This window comes from Fringilla coelebs (assembly GCF_963513975.1).
Source record: "Fringilla coelebs genome assembly, chromosome: 11".
Taxonomy (NCBI): Eukaryota; Metazoa; Chordata; class Aves; order Passeriformes; family Fringillidae; genus Fringilla; species Fringilla coelebs.
The window spans coordinates 20,678,254-20,700,429 of record NC_140037.1 but is presented as its reverse complement, the minus strand read 5'-3'; the positions used below and the strand labels follow the sequence as shown (position 1 = coordinate 20,700,429).

At 39.1% G+C, this 22,176-nt stretch overlaps 1 protein-coding gene across 6 annotated transcripts in view; it reads right to left on the bottom strand.

Moving 5' to 3' along the window:
• The window catches only part of DACH2 (dachshund family transcription factor 2), a 239,528-nt gene that overhangs the window by 61,660 nt on the left and 155,692 nt on the right, over positions 1-22,176 (bottom strand). The gene's annotated exons all lie outside the window — the stretch shown is intronic.

Below are 22,176 nucleotides of genomic sequence, written 5' to 3'. Positions count from 1 at the left end.
ATACTGCAAAATGCAAAAGTTTGAAAGATCAGTGATTGAGAAAAAAGGAAAACACTCCATCATTTTAGCACTATGTCCAAGTATGAATTACCTTCCTATAAGAGTTGTAATTTGTAAAATGATGAGTAATACACTGACAAAGAAAGATACACTAAATTATGCCATGTGATATAATGTAGCATGGCGTAGTGCAGTAATTAGAACTACTACAGTTGAGGCTGTGTCAGCATCTTTGTTATTTAATATACTGTATATCAGCTCTTTCAAATAACATTTGACTGCTATTTAGTGTGGAAGTTGTTCACTATTGCTATTATTTGGTGTGTTTCAGAAGTTAAATGTGGGATTTGTGAAGGACTTTCAGAGGGAATGTTGAGCATTTGATTTTAACAAGTGAGTTTTAATTTTCTCCGTATGCTTTTTCAACAAATTTAACATTTACACTTTATTCTTCCTCAAAAAACACACATTTTTCCATTAATTTTCTGCTTAGGAAAACATTTTGTAGCTGTAATTTCACATATCGGGGCACTGGCCACAAAAATTGGGCCGAAGGCAGTTTGCTGGGATTTCTGAATGAAAATAAAAAACTGAACCTTCATCTGAAAGTTTCCCTCTCCCCATGTTCCTCTGCCCTGGGTAGCTCCAGCCCTAGCCACAGACGGTCTAAACTCAGCTCATTGAGTTAATTCTGGAAGTTTCTCTTGCCTTTCAGAGCCTCGTGGCCCTGAGGCTGCAGTAGCAGAGCCTCCCCAGCTCTCTGAGCCCAGCTCTACAACCACTGCACGTTCTGGAGGAAAATTCCATTATTCCCAATTTGCAGATGAGAATTGCACTGTGAAGAAAAGCAACTTGCTTAAGGAAACCCAGGAAATCTGCAGTGGAACGGGAAACTGAATTTAAATTATGTCACATAGTCCAAATCACTGGACCAGTTCTCCTTACAGATGGGGACAACAATAACTTTTCCCCTCTGCAAATTCCACTTGTAAATCTGCTCCAGTATTCAGTGCCAGCAACACAAGAATAAATTGCAATACACTTATCTCTCCAGACCATTCCTGTATTCTTATGTTCCCTATCACTTCTCCTTAGAGAAAGAAAAAAATACAGCTGAGTGTACAATGTATAATAAAAGTGATATTAAATGAAATGCATCCTTAGCCTGCAGTGTCCCACAGATAACAGCTCCATCTGGACTGCATTTCCTAAGTAGTAGGAAGCCTCTTAAAAATGAAATAATAATTAGAACAGTTCTTGCCTAGAACTGCTCAGGTGTGAAGTGTTTTATAAGGGCAGTGTGGTCAGCTCCAGGTGGGAAAGCTGAGGGGCAGAATTAGGAAGCTCCTGTTACACCACTGAAGAAACTGAACTGGAAACGAGTCAGGGCTCTGGTCCTACCCCTGTGCCCCACAGACACCTTTGATCCATCCTACCCACAGCCCCTCTGCACAGCTAAAAAAGAACCATTTTAGAAGAAAATCTGCATTCTTCCCTGGAGTATCTATGCCCATAGGGTAAGAAAAAGATTACATACAAATTTACAGCAAGCCTGAAGCAGATTCACAGTAAAACCAAGTATGTGACATGCAAACCTGTGCTGGTACACTCAGTCCTTTAATTGCCATGCAGCGTTAAAACAAGGTATTTATTTTTGAGCATACAATTTTCTTATTTGGTAACACACTTGTCAGCATGTTTGATCAGCAAATACATATCTGACATGCAACATATCAATGTGTATTTTCAAATTCTTTGTTGCCATAACAATTAAAAGTGAATACATCCATAAAAACTGAATCCTTCCTAATGCTTCAAATTTATGTTTAATCACAATTTTTCAGATTTCTGTTCATGGCAATTTTTTGTCTAAACAGGTGCCATCCATAAGGCAAGGATATCACATTTTGATTTTTTATTTTATTATTTTCAATTATGTATTTTGTATGATGAGCTTACAGCCCATACAGAGATGTATTTCAGGTAATTTCTTTTAGGTATATAAAACATAAAGGGAAAAATATATGGAAAAAATAAACATACATTCCTAAGAAAAATTAAACAACAGGAAAAAGCAATGGGACCTACATGTTTTACATAAAGGGAAATAAAACTTTTTATTTATTTTATATGAGAAAGAATATTTCATTTTAAAATATGAGTAACTTGATACATGAGTGTCATAGGAATATTATTAGAGCACCCAGAAGTTATTTGTCAAAATGCCAATACATCATTTATACACTTGACCAAAAGCTTCATGTTTGACATTCTCACCCACTACCCACACGACCTTCCCTCCTACAGAGAAAACTGAAGGACAGAAAGGTGATTTTTCCTTCTCTTGTTTGCATTCTGGTCGATCTTGTCCCAGAACAGGCTGTTCTCAGCACTGGAAAAGGCAAAGACAGAAAGGACCTGCAGCCCCAGAGCTCCTGATGCTCAGCAGGTGCAGGCACAGAGCTCAGGGGCTCCTGACCACAACCTGAGAAAGGGGGAAAGCAAAGTCTGGGCTGCCTCCCCAGCCAGCTGAGAGCAGCAGAGCTGTGCTGCAGGCTCTGCTGGCAGAGGTGCAGCTGAGAGCACAGAGGGGGCTAAAGAAAGGCCTGAGTGTCTGCAGTGTCCAGGGCACACAGAAAGATGGACCCCCTGTGGATTTGGGCAGTGATTTAATGAGTAGTAAATGAAATCTGGTATTCACCAGTCTAAACAGGTTCTTTGAGAGAAGTTATTTAGCAGTGCATGAATTACACTAATGCTCAACTAAGCAGAAATCAGGTGAATTTAGGAGTTAAATCACAGGTACTGGGAACAAACAGGGAAAAGCAGCCCAAGCAATACACCTGCTGTCAGTGACAGACTCCCACAGCCCCACTGGAAGGTGATTTATCATCACAAAGTGTCTCTGTTTAAGTTTAGTTTTATTTATTTGAAGGAAATGCAAGCAATAAGCTCACCTCCAGTTTTTCTGAAAATGCTGCTACTTGCCCATTATTAACTTCAGGAATTTTTTAAGGCAACTCTCAAAGCCAAAAGTTTTCTAGCAATAAGCTTCTCTGTGCATTTCCACTCTTCAGAACAGAACCCCAAATCTGCTGTTCGTTTGTTGGGGTTTTTTTGGTGAAGACATATCTGTAGTGATTAAATCAGTGTCTTGGTTTTAGGTATTGAAAGATCTCCAGAAAGTAATCACAGTTCAATTTGGTGACAGTTTCTTTTCATTTGGTTTCAAATTCATTTTATCAGCCTTAAATCTGTCTGGTTGAGCTAAATGAAATCCTCTCTGTCAGAGCTACCTTCGAATTCCACAATCACACTGTTTCAATCTATGTCTGTCATTTTACTTTTCCTTCTGATACATTCCTGAAAAATTGAACTCCAATTGTAAAAAGCAATACCATCTTCACTGGCCAATTTTATTCTCAAATTATTTTTAAACACATTTTTCATCCTGTTGGGCATATTAAGCACAACAACAGCTGTGAAGAAAAAAGTATTCAGTGCATTGCTATTTCATCACTGGTAATTCCAAAGTATTTCTCACCTCTAACTTCTTGCGAGTGTCCAGAACATACAGGGCCTTTGAAAATTTTTGATTATACAGAACACCATGACTCCCAAAACAACACAGCAGTGCTTTTTGCCAGCATTCCCAACCCCTGTGTTTCCTGACTATTTTACCAATATCCAAACCTCACCCTGATATTGGGAAAAATGGTCACTTTTTTGGCCTACACAGAATATCTTCTGCAAAAACATTTCAACCTACTGTCAACATTTTCATGGTATCAACCTTTGAGTGTCCCAGAAAGACAAAATTAGGTCAAAAACTGAGACTCTCACTGCAGGAAGGGCAGGGAGAGACCACCCAGGTCTCATTCCTGGTCAAGTGTCGCCTTCCTGTCAGAAAACCAAAAAACTGCTCTGGGTCAGGATTTTGACCCATTTAACCCCAAATTCTGTCCCTTGTATTGGCAGTAGATAATGTTATTTACAGAGGCCACGCAAGTGTGGGCATTTTCTGTGGTCCCTTATTACTTCCAAATGAAATTCTCAACTCTAAAAATGGGAACAAGATTTTTAATCAGTCCCCAAAATCATTACAACCATCTGGAAATCTAATGGCAGATCTAATGCATTTAAAGTTTTAATTCACAGATTTATCTGGCTGTGTGTATTGGGCTGTATCAACTTTTGGAGTGTACCCTACAAGAAAGCCATGAAAGTGTGCAGGGTAAGATATTAAAACTCAAGAAATCCAGTGATGGCTTTACTGGGCTACTTCCAAAAACTTATCAAGTGGTTCAGCAGATGTAATTACTGCTTAGCCCTGCCAAGGCTTTGAAATGTGCCCATTAATTCAGCAATTCCCAATCTGTCCATCAGTCAGTCATACTTAAAAAATATGTCTGTCAGGACTTAGGTGAAGTAATCTGTTGATAATTACACAATAAGAAGGCATCTGAAATCTGAATATCATTTCTAAACTTTTTGAAAAGTCTTGATGACAGCAAAATCAAAATTTATTTCACAGCAAACAGGACATTAAAGGTAACTAGGAATATGTCAGAATATTTGATGCCAAATTAATTAAGAATAATTAAATTCAGGAAGATACTTTCTGAGACGATAAAAGCAGAGTTGCAATATTTATCTAGGAACCTAACCATCCCTCCCAAACCATCAACTGCTTCCTTTAAAGTGAACAAAGAAACAAGGAGGTGGTAAATGAAATGTGCTCCGAGGTTCCCACGTGCTGATGGATGAGGCTGGTGCCGAAGCTCAGCCCCAGCCAAGTGTCCTCAGTGCCAGGTAGCTTGGCAGGTGTGACTGTCCCTCCCTGGGCCTCTCCAGCCAAAACAAGGTCTCACCATTACAGCCAGGTGCTGCTGTCCAAGGCTCTGAACAGCAGGAAACCTGTTCTCCCTCTCACACCAGACAGAGCCATTCATCCCTGCAAACTGGATCCACAAAAATGCTCCTAAAATACAACCAAGTGTTTTCTACTGCTTTCTGAGATCAGTGTAGATGAACAACCTGGCTGCATCAATTAAACTTCAGTATCACCTTCAGTCCCTCCAGCAGAACTCCAAAACAACAAATACACCTCAGTGGTTCCACTTCCACAACCACAGCACCCTGTAAAGTTACATTTAACAAGATGAAACATCAGATTTACAGAAATTTAGACATGAACTCTCGTAACAATTGCCACTAAAGTGCACTGGTACTCACAAGCACCTCTGAGAGTCAGATACCTGTGCCTGCACTGTGTAAAACCACCTGGTGTTATTTGAAGGTGTGTTTTGGGAGGGTTAACTGGGCGTTTGTTGTCTCCCTCTGACAGCTCCTAGTTCTTGTAGTGGATTAAATATTAAGTTATAAAACTCTATTCAGTTTCTTCTATAGAACATGAAGTACATTTATTGCTAACATTTTTAGTAACAACTGTGTGACAACTGTTTTATTTTTCTATACAAAGATAAGAATGATGTACTAGAACACAGCATCTATTCTGGTTAAGGACCATCAACAAAAAAAACTGTTTTCTACTGCAGGACTACAGCCTGCCTTCAGAAACACTTTCATTTCACAGAGAGAAAGAAGGTCAAAATTCTGGTCTGTCATGTTTTTATTACTGTTGATGATGCACAAGCCAGAAATAAAACAGCTTAACTTTCAGATCTTGAATACAGTTTGCAGGGCTGCCTGCCAGAAAGGATAAAATGTACATCCCTCTGAACTCCACTACTGCACAGCCAGCAGCAAGCAGGGAACCAGGATTTGTATTCTGGAGATGATAATCACCCATACCCTAAATCACCAGAATTTACAATTTTCTGCCTTTTTAAAATTACTTAATATTTCCCCATATTTAACAACTTACTGAAAGAACCACTGAGATAAAATACTGTGAATTTGTACCATGACTAACTCAGCAGATAGTTTAGTTTGATTCTGAGAGGCTTTCAGAATATCTTGACATCCAGGGCAGACAGGTAACTACAAAATCAGGTTATTTGAGCTTCAACAATTCACCATTTACTATTTCTTTGAAATCATTATTAAGAACAGCCCAAGTTAGAGATGGCAATCTGCTGAGTTAATCTGCAGTGACATAAATGGATCATGTATTTATAATCGTTCCAAGATCTCCTAATACTAAGAGAACTCCATATAATGCAAAGTATGGCTTGAAAAAATGAAATAAAATCTGTGGCCTTAATGTAATTACACCTGGACAGTTTTTCAAACTTCCAGCACCTGCACAAAACCCACTGGAGATGCTACCAGAGAAGGAGAGGCTGCTGAGGGATGCCCAACACTTTTAGAAAGATGAAGGTCTCTAGGGAGTCTACAAAGGATCAGTGGCTGCAGCCCCTTGCACAGCCCCACCAAGCTGTGTCAGGATGGGACCTCAGGCCAGGGGCACATTCATTTCACTTCTTACATCTGACAGTTGATCCCTTGCCCTAAATACTACTGACTTCCAAAAAATTGAGAGTGCTGCCAAAACCAGGAGAGCCCATGAGTAAACCCAATCTACAGAAAAGGTCAGCAGGGACATCTACTGTGTTTCACTTAATGCCAGCCTAAAAATAACACAAAACCCTTGGAACTACATTAGCAGCCAACTTTGCACTTCCTTTCACAACCACTTTCATTTGTGCTCACAGTAATACCTGAACTGGTTTCTATCACAGCACTTGGATTCATCTCACACATTCAATCCATCTTTGCTTTTCAGAACATTTTCCTCATTCTGCAAGCTTAGCCACAGGGTATTCCCATCACCTCTGGAATAATTCTCATCCAGGAATACCAATGGGAGTTTAGCATTAGCTTCTCTGAGGAGCAGGATCCAACCCCTAGAACTGACCAAAAATGCCAAATAAACCATTCCTAAACTTGTTATTCTGTAAAGGACACTCTACATCTTCAAGCTAGAATTTCTTTCTGAGCTATACAAAGCAATGAATAAAAACTACCATGAGAAAAAACATTTAAAGTGAAACTATTTCTTAAGAAGAGAAAGTGAGAGGCTTCTGCAACAAAACTCAGTAACTCAGTGCCAAGCTGAACTTAACTAAGCTTGAGGTTTTGGACAGGATTCATTTCTGCTTGTGGTATAAGTATGCACCACCTTGATTATCATTTAAAAAAATATTGACAGCTTGCCTTCTCATACCAATGCCTGGTAACAAATTCCAAATGTTTTGTCACATTTCTTGTGAGCAATGCCATCTGCCAGAGGTGGCATTTCATGGCTGTTTACCCTGACTCCCTCCAAGAATTCATCTGCCACTATCTAATGCTGCCTGAATAAAGGGGATTAAGACTCCGATGCAACAGAGACTATTGATAATTTGGTATAATTGGGAAGAAATGAAGATAAATGAGGTTGAGGATGGAGAGGCAATTAGTTGAGCTGCCTGTACAGCTGTGTTCTCGGCCTGGCTCCCCTGGCCTTTTCTTTGGTGAGGTATGTGCAAATTAAACATAATGACAAATCCACTCTTCCCAAAGCTCTTTACTTTGTGAAGCCTGAAGATCTGTTTTTCACTTCTGAGATTTTGTGTGAAAAGAAAAGGGACAGAGGATCACACTCTCTGCTGAGGTTTTCAAAGAGATGCACTTTGTCCCAGCACACCTGTGGCTCAGTACCTGGCATTCCCAGTGTCCAAAGCCCAGAGCTTTGGCCAAAAGGTGAAGGATTTTGTTCCCTCAGTGCCACAGACAGCTTTGGTCATTCCACAGCTCCAGATGGCTTTGCTGCAAATATCCTCTATCCATGTCATTGCTCAAGCAGCATCCCCTAACCATGCTCCCCCCTAAAGCCAAGCCCCACAGTTTGCAGCTGAACCTCTACTTTATAAATTATGTCAGCTTTTAAAAATACTGGTCAAAAAAATCTTTGAAACTTCTAAAATACACATTTTACTATACAAAACATCTTGGAAGTGGTAGGAATTTTTAGTCCTAATACAAAGACAGCTACCCAGATAAAAGCCTTAGCTCTAAGCCACACTGTACAGGTGAGGCCAAGTAATCAAGCTTGAATATCTTGAAAGATATTTAAATCTCAAGTGAACATGGCCAGACTACAAACCTCCAAATTAGAGGTTTGCAGTCTGCAAATCTGCAGTCTGATTTGCAGTTCTCATTTCAAATATACTGAGATACATTCATACATATACATGCAGAAATACCCCAAATGGGGTTTTTACATGAATGTAAAATAACATACATTTGCCACAAGAAATGTCACTACATGTTTCACATAAAACTCTGACAGTTTTTCATAAATGTCAAATAATGCAAGATCCCCTCTAGAAAGAAATCCAATATTTGCAGAGGCAGCTTTGACTTACAGACATGTTTGCCCAACTACCCAGCACATGTTAATTTTCTGATTTCATGTACAGGTGATTCCATCTATATTAGGTCTTAGATGAAAGACTTCATAAAAAACTGCACTTCTTTCCTGCATCCATACAGTCACTAATTATTTAAAAAATTATTTTATGGATTACTTGAAAAATGCTCCTTAGGTAAAGACAAAAGCCCAATTTCAATGCACAAAGGAGATTTTAGAAGCCAAATGTTATATATCTTAAAAGAATAACAATTTAGTAGATTTATTTTGTAATGAATTTTTCAACATAGCTGCTTTTTATTATACAATATAAAGAGAACAAAAATGTACATTTTGTAAATTCTCCAAGCTAAAATCACTTGAAATAATCTCTTTTCAGACTCACAGAACTACAAAATACAGTGGTTTTTTGCACACGAAAAACCTCACTCAACCTCCACACTGTGCTCTTCCCCACTACCTGGAGGTCAACCAACATTTCAATATTGCTCTATCTAATGTACTTTTTATTTTTGATTAGAATTCTGCAAAATAAAAATTAAAAAAAAAATTAAAAAAAAAAAACCCAAAAAACCAAAAAACCCTCACTTTTTATTAGACAAACATGCCAGGAGGGAAAAAAATATATATACTTAGGTTTATTTAAATTGACCTTGTTTTGTCTTAGTGAGGCTGAAAATTTGGCTGAGGTTAAACTGTTCCTTTAAGGAAAATGGGAAAGGGAAGGGGAAGGGGAAAGGGAAGGGGAAAGGGAAGAAGAAGGGAAATAAAATAAACACATGAAAATTTGGCACTGACATGAAGAGGACAAAAAGCTGACAACAAAATATTTTGGTTTCCACATTCATTTTGCTTTGTTTTTCCACTTCCAATTAAGACAATGCTCTAACTCCCTCTTCTTTCCCTGTTTCACACAGCCCTTCTTCACAGGTGGGTGCTCATTCTCTCTACATCCAAATGCTGCCCTCAAATCATAAAAAGTGACAGACTCACCATGACTGGAAGGGATTAGGGGAAGCTGATTCTAAAACAATACCCTGTATTTTTATAGAATCCCTTCTCACTGCTGTTCAAATGCCCCTGTGATTAACAATGGGGCCAAATATGAGTTCTGCTCTGCCTTTTCTCACTTCTGAAAATCAGAGTCTCCCAGTTTGAGGCATTAAATCAGACAACACCAAGTTGGACTCGATGATCTTCAAGGTCTTTTTCAACATTGATGGTTTTTTGATTCTACAAGTATAAGAGAAAATATGCAATACACAACAGCTTTTTGATTGCTGGAGTTTCTTCTTGATTTCTTTGTCCCCTGCTTTTAAGTGATTGCTCATTTTCCCATTTTGCAATGGTACCTGCACCAATATTAAATAATATTTATAAGCTAAACCAAGAACTTCATTACAAAGGTAACTGCAATTTCTCAAACACAATGCCAGAACAGAAAAAGAACTAACTCAAGAAGCATTTCTGCAATTTGCAGATGATTACATTTTGAAGGTGAGATGTTGTATAGCTGCTAAGCCATTTATTAAGTTGACTAGAGGAGCTGTAATTTGTGGTGTTTGCCCAGAAGAGCCAGCACACAGCCGTAACTGATGATCAGGGATAATGGCCACGGATTTCAGCCCATTTCCAGAGCTCCCAATATCAAAAGGTTCCTCTCTCCAGCACTGCTGGTGTCAAGGTTAATGAGCTAAAACTTGTTAAATTGATATTACCAAACTAATGACTTTTTTATAGGATACTGCATGGATTTTGACACACAGGCTAATGTGGAATATTGCTGGTCTTAATTAAATTAGAAGTTATTGCATGTATACAATTAAGATAACTAAAAATGGGGGAGCTGTGACCATATTGTCACCTACCCCATGTGCTTCAAATAATATAGAAATATAGAATCCCAGACTGGTTTGGGTTGCAAGGAACCTTAAAGCCCACCCAGTGCCACCCCTGCCATGGCAGGGACACCTTCCACTGTCCCAGGTTGTTCTCGGCCCTGTCCAACCTGGCCATGGAAACTTCCAGGTATTGGGAGTTCACAACCTCTCTGGGCAACTTCAAAGTTTTAAATATGAAATTATTTAAATAATATGAACGTTATTTTAAAATATTTTTACATCAACCATACCAAGCGTTAAAAAACAGAAAAAATAAATGCCTGGAGTCTCCATTCAAAATAGATGAACAACCAACAGGAAAAAAAAAATTAATGAATCATATTAAAAAGCAAGGAGCTTATGAAAAATAAATTACATTTGTAGATGATTAAATTTTGAAGGTGAGATGTTACATAACCTCACCAACCATTTATTTCCGTGCCGTAACTGCATCTAATAAATAAAATACTTCTTTTAAATCCAAACTGAAGATACACTGCTATCCTGATGATTGGGATTTTCCATTTACATAGTACAGGGGCAAGGTTTGGGTTGTAATTATTTGAGGCAGAAAGAAGAGCTGTTAGTTAGTTAGTTGGAGAGAAAATCAGTATCAGCTGAGAGCAATAGGACAATGCAAATATTTCTTCTACAGACAGAATCACTGAGTTTAAATTCAAAGAGGCTCATTAGAGATTACCCTCCCAAATAGAAGATACCTGCAAGTTTCATGCAAATTCCCTTTTGTTTCAGTAGTATTTTTGTATTAAAGTTCAATCTCCCACTGACACAGAAATGCCATTTAACATATAGGATATACACAGATATGCTTGGTGTTTAAAAAGTGAAATTGAAGATATTACTTGTACTATCTGGTTTTCTCTAAATGACTTTTCTTCCTGGATCTTAAACTTTATAGAGAAAAGGAATAAAGTTGGACTCAGCTTCCAAAAACTATCTACTTTGTCAGAATCCAGAAAAATAGAAGGGGTGCTGCAAATGAGGGGGAATATTTCTCGAGGATGAAATGCCAAAATCCTCCTCACATCAATTTCTTAGAGACAGTCAATCAACAAACAGAACTTGCAAGACTCTTCTTCCTACTGCCTTTCCAACTTCCATCTGAAATATGAGAAAATGAATCCCAATTTAACTAATATTATAAGCTTTATAGGAAAAGGGGAAAAAATCAGCCTCTGATGGCCCATGAGATCAGTAATTGAATATACAGCTCTTACACAGTTTCACTAGTCCTGGAGTTTCACTGTCTCCATCCTTCAAACCTGAGCATCTTCTTAAAAAGAAGAATCTGTTCTAACTTCCATATTGCACAAATGTAGAACAGCAACAACCCCCCTCAATTTTCAATGTTTTAAATATCAATGCCTGTCTGATCTTAAAGGGAAGCTCAACATTTATGTCTTGTCTTGGTGATAAAGTTCATGAATATATAATGAGAGTGGAACAACTCTGCTACTGATTAAATGTCAAAAAAGGTTTTATTGTCAAATATATTGTAAATACAGAAGATATACAACAAAGAGCATTAATTGCAGATGGCTGTGTACAGCTTAAAAAATGCACGGCATCGAGACAGGAAATGCTGATTTTCAGTTTCAGCTATCAATATTAATTTACCTTCAGAATGTTCCTTCAGTCAACATGTACAGAGAGAATGAACCATAAAATGGCCAAACTCAACTGAACTAAATGTTTCCCATTCAAGGGCAGATGTTAGTCTATATCCTAGGAATACACAGCAGAATTACCCAAAATTCTGGATCTTTATTAGAATTTGTCTAAACTTTTGTGCAGATTTATGAGAGATACAACGTGAAAATCTGCAGAGGGCAGAGGAAAGGCTGGAATAGCCATCCTCAGCTCAGAATGGGGTTAAACTGCCTGAGTAACTTTAAAAAATAAAAAATATCTACTCTGTAGGAGACTGCAGGTAAACACAGGTCAGCAGGATGCTGCTGCCAGGACATGCCAGGAGAATGAGTTGCACACATTTCCAGGAGATCAGTGCCTGTACAATGGGAGGAATTCTCTCTCTCCATCCCTGCCACACTCCTGCCTGGAGCATGGCCTTGACCCAGGCACTGCCCTGGGCAGGGAGCAGGAGGATCTGAATCACCTGGAGATGGGCCAGGGCAGCACAGGGAGAGCTGAGCAGGGGTGAGGAAATCCTCAGTGTGAGCCCTGCAGAACAGCAGGTTGTGCACTGGAGGGAAGGGACAACAGGCAGGAGCTCACTAATTGTCTTCACTAGCTAAAGAACATGTTCAGTCATAAAGAGGAATAAATTGTTCTCTGCACCCACAGTGAACAGGACAAGCTGCAGCAAGGAAGTTTAACAAGGAAGATTTAGAGAAACATTAGAAAAAATGGCCATGATCAGAAAGCCTATGGAATTTCTAAAATTAAGCTGGGCAACTGTCAGTCAGACATGAGGCTGGCAGAGGTGGAGTATGGTAAGGAAATAAGTCTGCAGGTGCTGGGTTTGATGATCCTGAGCACCACAAAGTGCAGCAGGAGACCAGAGGCAGAGCCATCCTGCAGGGTGGGGCTGTCCTGAACACACCTGAGCCAGGTGTCACCCACAGCCTGCAGGTACAGCCTGCAGTGCCCACCCACAGCAGCAGCACTGCCCTGCACTGTGAAACCTTCCCCCACACACAACTGGCCAATAAATACATATTAATTAGGCAGCAGGTAGCATAACATTGGTTGGATTTCCAAAATAATAAAATACTTGAAACTTGTATTAAAAATCCAAGTGTTTTTACTTTTTACAAATTAACAGTTAACAGGACAAATTAACAGTTTCAATTATACGGTGCCAATAACGTTTTCTTCTCCTTGACTAAATGGACACATTTTAATACTCTTCAGTGATCTTATTAATTTAAATTAACCTTCTAAAAAATTAAGAGTAAGAATTCAAGGAAAAGATGTCACAGCCAAGGAAATTAAAGCCTCTGGTGGATAAAGGTAAATTTACTCTTGGTCTGAGACAACATTGCTGGTCTTCCCTAATTGTAACTATAATGATCTGATAAATTGCTGCTCTTGTATACAGTCAAGGGTTGGGTTTTTTTAAAAGAAGCTAAAAACACAGACTACCCACCTGTATCTATTTTTAATTTGGTAATGACTGTACTTGCTAAAATTCTACCAAAATGTCACTCACAGCTTTGGATTCCAGCTTTTTTTAAACAGAATATGGAGCAGAAAGCATAACCTATTATGCAAAACTGTCAGATGCTTACTGTAAAATCACAGAAATAAATGCATAATCCTGATTTTCTCACAGATCAAAACTTCATTAAAGGAAAATAAAACTTGAATCTAAGTGCTGAAGAGAGCCAAGGTATTCTATAAAAAGTAGTAGGGCTCTGATCTATGTGTGTCCTGCTTACCCACACAGCCCCTGCTCCACAACTAAGGGATGCCTTGTACTCTGTGGGTGCAAGGAGAGGCAGAATTACTGGAGACCAGGGTGACTTCTGTCTCATCAAATTCACAGATCAGCCAGACATTTCAACAGCACCAACTGTTGCAAGGAAAACTGCTACCAAATCTCAGCTGCAGAAATGTCAGCTCAGGGCACGCCGCACAAATCTAGTGCTGAATCCTTAACTACAAACCCACGGCCTGAAAATTCTGGGGGGATTAATGCCACTCCTTTAAGTGAGAAAATATTCCAAATAATCACACCACAAACATTTCTTTCCTCAAACATAAATTGACTGTATGTTAGAGGACTTTTTTAAAAAAATCTGATTAAAATTGTCATTCATGAGACTCCTGCTGTTGGCAGCTGTATCACTATCAGTGACATCCTTTGGGGGACTCTCAGCATGTGGCTTACATCAAAGGTAATATGCCAGTTTTCATCCTAACTTATATGTGCCTTAACAAGAACAGGAATGTTCCAGACTTTACAATGTAATTAAAATATTGAAAAATATTCTATTGTTAAAATGTCATAAATGTGAGACTGAAGTGGACCCACTACTGTTAACAAAGGGAACTATCACTAATACTTGCTTTTACTGGAATTCTTTACAGGATTCCTCACATCCTCACACCCTGCAATAGGAAATTAAACCAAAGAGTTTGAACACATTACTTTGTGCAAAATGATCAGCAGATGAGATTTTGTGGAAACAATAATACATACAAGCACCTGGGGGAAGAAAAAAAAAAAAGACGTATCTGATATAAGGTATTTTCCCATCCTTGCACTGTAGAAATTCTGCAAATCCCTGAACACTCCTGGCACCCCACACTGCCAGAGCTCTGCTGGTCACCAGTAGATGCTGCCTGCTCCTGGCTCTGCCTTTGTTTTTTCCAAGGATGTTTTACCACAAAATTCAAGATGCATTTCAGAAGGTAGAGCTGGATCATGCCCTGGCAGGAAGGCAGAGGTGCCTGCTCACCTTGTGACTGCAGGGACAACCCTGTCCACACCGCGTCCTTCAGCAGCCACAGGACCCCACTAACACATCTCAACTGCAATGCTTTTCCTTTTAAAGTGTGGGGCATCCAATCTGCCTTGCTCTTCATAAAATTTTATACAGAAAATCCTGAATTTGGAGTGTTTCTGATCAGTATCACTCCCCACAGTGCTGTGGAGCCCCTGTGCCTTGAAGATGAACATGAGACCTTGTCTTAATGGGGACACTTTAGAGCCACCTGCTTTCCTTCAGCACATTGGTAGGGGCACAGATTTCAGCTACTACCAACAAAAATGAGAATTATAACCGAGGAAAAAATGTAGCCTTGGCTCTAGAGAGGCCAAAATGATTTATGACATCAAGACCTAGTAAAGAGACTCATACTCTGAAGGGACTGTGTGAGCTCAGCCCTCACTCACATCTTCTGTGCCCACTCCTAATCACTCCATTTACGACTGGAAAAGTGTTTTAACAGACAAAGTTAATTATTTTGAATAATCCTTCTGAAATATGATATGCATTTTAATTGTATGCACCCCGTCATTAATTAAAGTTCTCTACCTTTTGGTGCATTCATTCAAAGATTGTACCAGTGATAAAGCAACAACTATAAGAAGATTGTTTACTAAAATTAAAAATACACCTGAAGGGTTAATATACTCTTGTGATACAATTAAAGTAATGCTAAAATGTTTTCATTTGAGTTTTTACTAGACATTATTTTTCCACTCTTTAAAATCAATCTCTTTGTTCCAGGAACACATTTCCTGTCAATAAAATGAAAAATGATATAGATTTAGGAGGATAGTGGTCTCAGCGTAGCATCTCTCATATTATTATTCCAGTATCATCTGTTACAAAGTAAGACCAATTCCCACATCTAATTACAAACAGGATTTCAGAGTCATTAAACAAAATACATTTCCATTAGTGCTGCTGTAAGAAGATAGGGGAAAAAATGAAGATTAGTTCATGCTGCACCTCTGTTTTTCAAGCTTTGAAGATTTAGACCTCTGCACTCTGAGACTATAAATTTGTAAAGGATCTGAAAGGTGACAGACATGTGAAAGCTCTCAATTCTCCTCCGTTTAGCCACAGCATTTACATTTTGTCATTAGTTTATCTTTTGCTGCACTTAGTTCTGCCAGCAGATATGGCAAGAATCTGGAGAGGTTGTTTATGATCCCGCCGTGTGCACCCAGGGGTATTTGGTTTGGGTTAGGCAGGGCTTTTTAATAGATATGAATCTATAGATTTGTTCCAGCAAAAGTTAGAAATCATTGTAAGAAATCCTGTCTTCATTAAAAAAAAAGGAACAGCAGTATTCTGTATTTCCTCAGTATTCTGAGGAAAAAAAGGAACAACAGTTCTTTGACTTCAAATAAGATAACAACCAAAATATACCGAGGAAACAGATTCTGTGAGATGTTTACCTGCTGAAATATAAACTTACAAGTACATATATTCTCCATTTGTAAACACTTAGCAGTGTCTAATTTCTAATTGTCCAAAGTCCATTTAAAATATGCCCTTGGGAATTACCCACTCAAAAAGCATTCACACAACCCAGAGCTTCACGAGTTAATAATACCAACTTTTCTAAAAAGAACCCAATAAAGAATAAAACCTAAATTTGCTTGATCTTTAAACCAGCTTACATTAGCTCAGGATGTTATAGACACAGTTAATTTCATCATGTTGGAGATAAACATCAAAAACCTGAAAGAGAATTCCTCTCACAGAAAAAGATGCCTCAGTTACAGAGAAGAGGAGAGAATTTCATTTTCAAAACTCTTCTGGACTTGTATGTCCTTTATTAGTTTTAAAACTAAAGCCAGAGCTACTTCACATTCCTCAGCTGGGTGTCAGTCAATCCAAATATGTAAATATTAGCTGATGTGTCAACAATTATGTGTGAACCATTATCTACACTTACTATATTTATGTTCAAATTTAAATGAAAACTTTAAAAATAGTTAAATTATTCACATGCATTCAATAGGTAACTGCTTAAGAATGTATCTAAAATGGGACCTTAAAGTAAGTTTGCAGATAAAAAATTCATTTTTGCACTCTATTAAAACTGAGCTTCACTAAAGCCCCTGAAATTCTTGGTACCAAACCCTGCCCACTGCTGGGGTAACACAGCACAAAATATCCACTGACAGTCACTCTCCAAAAAACCACAATCTGCCAAATAAATAGATATCTGCATCTTATTTCCAAGCTTCCCACATGGAGATTGGGTTCTTGGGATGACTGAGGGGGCTTTGGATGTATCCCATTAGGGAGGAACAGGAGAGAAAACAGCACAGTGCAAACAAGGCCCAACTGACCCAAACAAACAGCATCTCCCTTCCTGGTTAATGCTTGAGGAGTTGTGTCTTAAAAATACAACAGCACATCCACCCCTTCCTCCAGGATTATCAGTGCCTGGCCCCAGGGAGGCATCACTGACCCCATCCACAGGGAATTCTCTGCTCCTGTCACTCCCCAGGCATGGATCTTTCCTGACAAGCAGCACTGGGGAAAGCTTTTTTAAGCCCCCATGTCATGAGAATGTTTGAGTTCCTTCACTCCACTTTCACTGAAAAAGCTTCAACAAACTTCACCATCATTTCCACATGGCTTCAAGGAAGTTCCATGAAAGCACAACTCCAAGGCTGAGCATGGAAGCACATCCTGAAATCCACCACACCCTGAATCTCCTTCGGGTGTGATGATCCTGAATGAACCCCCCCTGTGCAGATCCTGTCCCCACAACGGGGGCAAACATCCCCTCTGTGCCTCCTCACCTTCCCACCTCCATCCTCACCATCACCAGCACTTGTACTACCCACAAAAATAGCACAGTCTCAATTTTTAGGATAAAATGTTTTAATGTGCCTGCTCGGGCTGGAGTTGACTCTGGTTTTTGGGTGAGACAGCACAAAAACCAAAACATTTACATCCTCTCTTGCTTCAAGGCTGCACATATCCCTCCTGGCCAAAGGACAATTTAACAAAATTTGTAAATATTTCAGAAAATCGTAACTCCCTGCTCAAGTAACACAAAAATACTTGCCTTAACAACAGGAAAAATTACTTCATGAAATCTACATGGTACTCAAGGATTAAAAAAAACCTGTTCTCTGGTCCTGTCATTTTTACATTCTTACAATAAAATAACAGCCTTGGCATCCTGCTTTTTAGAGAAAAGACCTACCTCTTTTGACTTTTCAAGCACTTGAAAATTTTAAAAGAGAAAAACTAAAAAATGCTGACCGTGTAATAGCTGGGTATTCATGGTGGGTGGAGAACATGAAAGGTTACAATATGGATCTGTGCCTACGCGTTTCTTTTCAACTTGAGCAGCATCCTCCTGCTTCTGCTAACTCGGCAATCATACAGCTGACAGATTTCTGGGTTTTCTAAATAATGCATGGGATTTTCTTTTAACATGTCAGTGCAAAAGTATCAATTCTGCCCCTGTGTCGTTTGTGATGCTGATTTTCCTTGACAGCATTCCATTAAACCAATGAGTTTTTTCCCTCCTGATGGTTCCTTAAATATTCCTCCGAGTGATGTATTTGTGGTTTTTTAAACAGATTGTGAAGGATGTTTGCATTTGTGAGAAAACTGCATGGCAGGTACTGAAGGGAAAGAAGGATAAAAAGATAACACTTTTTTTTTTTTGTATCAGAGAGCTTTTTCTCTGATCCTCATATGCCAAAAGCTCGGGTGTTTTTCCTTTCTTTTCTGCCTAACTTAGCTCCTTGTCTGGAAATTAAGCAACAAGCTTCTACATACAGAATAACATTTTGACTTCCTAAGGAAATACCACTGAAACACTTAGTACTGTTTGATATCTCTCCTGGGAAAGCAAAACACATTTCTTAAATCATGCATGCTAACTCCAAAAGCCACCAGAAGGAAATACCTGCTTTATTCTTTGCTCTGAGGCTCTGCACACACAGCTCCTGTCACGACTGCCGTGCACTGAGCCTTCCTGGCTCGGGCACCTTGAGGGACATCCAGGTGACATCACCCAGCCTCTGTTTTACAACCTAACCTAGCTCACACACTTGTACACATCACCTGCTGCCATGCCATTAAAAAGAAAAGCTCAGATTTCAGCTGAGTTCCAAATCCCCCTGAGCAATGACATGCTGATTTCCAGAACACACTTCACCTGTTTCAGCGCTGCACGACGATGAAGGAGCTCATCCTCCTCAACACCTCTGTGCAACCAGAGAGCTTTTGTTCTCTTTATCTTAGCCCTACAGAACAACAGATCTGGCTGTGTGGCTGGGCTGGGAGTGAGCAGGAGTCAGCTCCAGCTGCTCACTCCAGCCCTTCCTCACTTCCCAAGAGGAGCAGCAAGGCCACAACCACTCCTGGCAACCCTCAGTGTCCTCTCCAAGGACTCACTGGAGGAGCCAAGGAAGGAGGAAGAGATCACAAAAGACTTATGGTCACTGGGAATTTGAGATTCCAGAGGGATGGATTTCTCCCATTTCCAGGCACTTCTGTCCCAAACTACCTGGTTCTCCAAATTCAGCCTTCCTGCCCAGATCCCAGCCGAAGATGGAGAGGGACAAAAAGCCCCAAGGAAGAGCCAGCCCAGGTCAGCTGGACTGTGGGGCCAGAGAGGCTCCAGTGCCAGATTAAAGAGGAGATTTTCAACTGCCAGAGAAGTTTTGCTTCAACACTTCATATGATGAGTAGGAAGGTGCAAAAAAATCTCTTTCTCTTCTGCAGAGAGAGTGGAAGGAGGACATCAATGTTCAAATGTATAACGGCATTCTTCACAGCACTGTGAACTAAAGCATTGCTTCAATTAAAAAAAAAAATCTTCAAATTAAACTTTTTGGGGAATTTCTTCCCCTATATTTTCAGTATTAACTCTTGCAGCATTTATTTTTAGTAAGTTATTTAGAATATCCCAGTACCAAACTCCACCACATTATGGTAACATCATGAAAAGGAGGTAGGTAGAACCTGATGGCAAAAAACCACCAGCTGGATTAGAAGCAGGAAAAGAAGTGGCACATTTATCCCCCTATCCCTCAGACACATTTGTAAGGTTCAATTCCACACCTGCAATTTGCTAGAGAACAATATAATATTTGAGGAATTAGTCACTGACCGTGTTAAACTGAGTTAAGAGTTCAGATTTCAAACTGACAGGACAAATTCTGGCTTCAGACAGAGAATTCTTACAAGTTTCCATCATCATAATGATGCACAGTGGAAGGAACTGCAGAAGTGACAGGCCAGGCATCAGTAAGAAGCAAACCCAAAATTATTTCATACTTCACCAGATACAGATGGGGATTGAGATGAATATGCCAAGACATCCTCAACACTTTTTTTATTATACTAATGGCCTGTATATAATGACACACTTGCAAAAAAATCTGGCAATAAAGCTTCAGGACTTAATACTGCTCAATTACATTTTTAATTTAAAATAAACAACAGCAAAAAGAGAGTATTCCACTCATCTATCAGACTGTGGGATGAGCAGGAAGGCACATATCCAAAAGTGAAATATTTAGCGGCATTTTAGGAAGTCAATGTGTAACACTGAGGTAAAAACCCAACTTAATTGTTTTAAGTTAAACTGCAACCCTTTCAGTCTTTGTTACTGTAAAAAGAAAAAAAAATCAAAGGAAGCAAAAGGTCCTCGGCTCTGTACAACCATATTTCTGATTTGACAGCTACAATTATAATCATTCAGACATCTATTTCCCACAAACTCTCCACAGCCATAACCTTTAGTGATTAATTATAAAGTTCCAGGAGCAATAGTACACAGACTAATTTCCTAAAACAATAAAACACAGAATTTCTCATTTGGAGCTAAATGAAACACGAACAGGTTGTTATTCATGCTGAAATCTCGATGCAGAGTCATGTTGCAGCCATTACAGAAGCTATTAAACACAACCTCAAATCAAAGAAACTGTAGGTCTCTCTCCTAAAATAAAATGTTTTTCTCACTTATGAGGCTTCTGACTCCTTTGCTCTGTTCCTTTCTACCTCTTCTTAGTAAAAAAAAATCAAAATTCAATTTTCTTCCTCATTTCACATGCCCATTTTATTTTTAATAGTCATTTAACCTGTAAGTCTAGAGCAAAGCAAACAGTTGGTGAAGGTTTCATACACAGAATTATCCTGGTGTTCCCCTCACAGCAGATCAAAGTTACAACCTGTGTATTAACTTCTAAACACACCAAGGAGTTTTCTGTAGTGAGTGCTTGATAATTGTTCAGTTATTTTATTTGGTGAAATGTACCCTTTTCACTCTATTCATTTTTGGTTTTCCATTCTGACACATCCTGCTCAATGTAAATCTTTGTAATGTGACCCAGCAAAAAGAAGGAATCCACTCATTACAAAAATTATCCCAAAACTCATGTTGCACATATTGGAAAGAGGGGAAATTGTGATTTTTAATAGGATTAATACTAGTTCTTTCTATTAAGGACCTATTCCTCTGCATGTAACACTGGCAGTGAAGCCAGAAAATTTGCTCTTGGCAATTTTATTGTACCAGGCAATGAAAAGGGGAAAGAATTGAGAAAAGATCTGTATGGAACTGCCACCACACTCTTATTCTTGGGTCCCACTGTAACTAAAGTCATTGGGAATTTTTCCAAATATTTAAATTGGCACTGAGTTGGTTGTAGAACTCATTGAATTGCTAAACCACAGAGAACTCCCTTGTAAAGTCCACACCCCTGATGCACTGTCCAAAGGCTGGTGTGACAGTCCCTAAAAAATTTCTTGTTCTATGTGGCACCTAAAATAATCACATTAATGTAGACTCTCCCCACATGAGGTACACAAATTTTGCCCAAATAAAACACAAAACTCTGAGCATTCAAATTCAACTTTTGTGCAGCAGCTTTTAAAACCCCCATACCAACCCTACATCTTTTCTGTATGGAGTTTCCTTACTTTTCTGTAGTAATTCCATCTTCAGTCCTTTTTCTCAGCATTCAGTGAACTTTCAGAATGCATTCTGAACTTTATGCAAACTATTTTAGTTACAACCACTAAATAGGATTTTTCAGGGCTTTCTTCTGAATTCAATGTGCACTAATTGATATGGGTCTGAGAGGTGAATAATACACATCCTACAGAACAGGAAGCTGGGGAAAGGTTTAATGCATGAGTTAGAAGCCAGATTTCTTCAAATACAGATGAGTACACAAAATTAGCAAAAGCCAATACCACTTTTGGAAAGACTGCTTTGTGCATAATTTGTCATGAATTCAAAGTTATTCCTTTAGAAAATGAGTCTAAGACCTCCCAGCTGCTGCTTTATTGGGCTAATAAATTCCCATTTTGCTGGGAGGATGCACATGCAGCACGCAGCCGGCAGGCTCTGCCTCCGGAGCCCGGGAATGCCGGAGGGAGAGGGGGAAGCCACGGGCATCACTCGGAGCCTCTCCTCTTCAACTGGCAC